Source organism: Apis dorsata, unplaced genomic scaffold (assembly GCF_000469605.1).
Source record: "Apis dorsata unplaced genomic scaffold, Apis dorsata 1.3 scaffold_286, whole genome shotgun sequence".
Taxonomy (NCBI): Eukaryota; Metazoa; Arthropoda; class Insecta; order Hymenoptera; family Apidae; genus Apis; species Apis dorsata.
Genome location: NW_006263561.1, coordinates 97,169 through 99,978, shown reverse-complemented (window position 1 = coordinate 99,978; position 2,810 = coordinate 97,169).

Here is a 2,810-nt window from a genome sequence, read left to right as displayed (position 1 = left end):
AAGACGCGTGTTAGCAGCGGCTAAAGAGTTTAAGAACAAGAACGACTCGTAGAGAGAACGGGGCGCAAACACACGATGTTTCGTTTTTCTTGGAACGCGAAGCTGCTCGAGAACCGTTCCACCAGATTCCTCTTTTCCTTCCTTTTTTTTAGTTTCGAGTCGAGAGTATACAAAAGTGTGACAACGTTTGAAGTATGCGCGAAGAGTGAAATTTCTCGTTTAATTTCGTTACCGAATCGGTTGAGTCCCCCCCTGTATCTTGTTTTCCACTATTCTTTCTTTCTTTTTTCTTTGTTCCTCTTCTTCTTTTCTTCTCCGTTTCATCCCAAGTGAATTTCTGGTCTCTCCTCGTTACGATTTGATTCTTTGCGTCAGCTTTTTTGCGAGTATTTCTTTTTTTTTTTTTTATGTTTTCCTGTTTTTTCTTCTTTAGTAAAAAGCTAGGCCGCTGTTAGGCGTTCAGGCGGTTCCGGATACATACGTCGCTCTTTCTAATCGTCTCGTCGCGCAGCAATCACGCTGCGATTATTATTCCCATTTCTTCTCCGCTTTTTTTCTTTTTATTTTTTTATTTTTTATTATTTTTTTTTTTCGATATTCCTAACTTAATCGGTATCACGTTATAACTATTTGTTACAATCTACGCGGTCAAAACGGTACTTTGAAACATTTTTATATAATACAGAATCTGTTAACACGAATTAAAAAGTTTTCCTCTTCTTCTTCGCTTCTATCTCTCTGCCACATTCACCCTCCCTCCCTCCCCCCTTTCACTCTTTCATATCCCATTCGCACACTTATTATTCGCGCTTATTATCCTCTGTACACGTCTCTCTCTTTCTCGCTCCATCTCTCGCTCGCTCTCTCGTACTCCTCTGTTTCTCCGCTCGCGTGTACATGTAACAACGATATATAATAATATAATTATTTAACATCGTCTAACGATATCACCATAGCGTGGCATAGCGTGGCGTCGAAAACTCGAAAGAATTGTTTGTTTAGTGAAAAATAGCTTAGTGAGAATCGCTCTCGAGATCACGAAACTTCCTTCTCTCACGTATACATATATATATATATATATCTATATTGTATATGTAATCAAAAAGTCTCTTCGTCCTCTTCGGCTTCTCGTATTCCTCGCTCGAATCTCTCCATTCTCTCGTTCCTCGCGTGATCGTTGCCAGCGTTACTCTTTTACGCTAGAAAGAACGGTGTGCAGTTACTCTCGTCGATCGTTTTGGTGAATACCATCAAATAGAAGGTGCAGAGGCAAGCGTCGCGGGTGTTCGATTCGAGGAACGAAGCCGAGCCGGCTGCACCGCGTTCCCTCCAACAATTTTCCTTTTTTTAATTTCGCTACGCGATTTTAGGAAGGTTCGATCTCTCCTCGTGCCTCTTACGTAGATTATATTTGCTCGATAGTTTTAGTTAGTAATCGAAGTTTAAAAACGGGCACGCCCGGAACCGGAGCCGCGTATCCTCGGCAAAAAACGAACGCTCGTTCGTCGAAACGAGGGCGGTTCTTCTCGACTGTTCTCTTGCTTATTTCGAAATTACCACAGCTCGCTCGGGAAGCTCTTAAAGGCGTTCTTCTATTTTTTATACAATCAGAAGGGAGACAAGAAATTTCGTATCCGCGTTGAAAGGATCGATTCGACCGCCATCGTTTCCGTATCGATTCGCGATCCGAATCGGCGCCGCTTCCGTTCTCGGCGTGCAGGAATGGAGCGCATCTTTGGCAATCGACGAATTCGTTTCCAATCGGTCAAAAAAAACCATGCCACGTTCGATCTGATCGATCGGTGGAGTCGCAGTTCGTTTATTTTCTTTTTTTTTTTTTTTTTCTTATTTCTTGGACAACGTCAATGTTTCGCGGATAAAAACGGCGTAACAACGGCGTATCGAGGTATCACGCGCGCTACCGATCAAAATCGAAACGTTCGTCGTTTCGTCCCTGAATTATCGATTAATTAATTTAATCTCACGACGTCGTTTCGATCCTTCTCCTTTTTTTTTTTTTTTTTGTTTATTCGAAAATTGGAAAAAGCGTCGAAGAAGGAGAATCTTGATTGGCCTCGCGCATTTTCCCGACTCGAAAACGAAGCGTCGACCGTCAGAAATCGCATCCGTGCAGATTTTGCGAACACGACACAGTAGATTGGCTATATTCTACGATTATAGGCGAAAAGAGAATGTTGCTTTTTTAGAGAGAGAAATCAGCGAGCGGTCAGCCCGTCCATTGCCCAACGAGGAATCGTCGATCGTTTACCTCGCCAGCAATGGAATCGTGCCAAACGATCGTAAATCGCGATCGAGAACTATATATATATATATATATATTATTTTACACGATAACAAATTCATTGTTTCCTTCGTGGAACGATTTGGCAGTTCGACTAACGCCACTTGGAAAGTCACGAATCGAAGCATATCTACGAAGAATATCCCTTCCTTCTTGATTAGATGGACGTAGGTGTAAATCTCGACGAGAAAACTCGCGTTGGAAACGAGGAGGAAAAGGAGATAGTGTTTCGAGATATCGGCGCGTCAAGCTTCGAGCGTACGCGGGAACCTAACGAGTGGCGTCGACGAGCGAATTGTCTGAATAGAGATTCTACATCTAGGATAAATGTCGTAAGAGAAACGAGGTGGTAGTTTTTCGTACGAGTAGAAATACAGGAAGAAGAATAAGAAAAAAGAGAAAGAGTAGTAATAGTAGTAATAGTAGTAGTAGTAGTAGTAGTAATAACAATAGTAATAGTAGTAGAAGAAGAAGAGGGAATAAGAAAAGATTAAAAGGAGGAATAAAG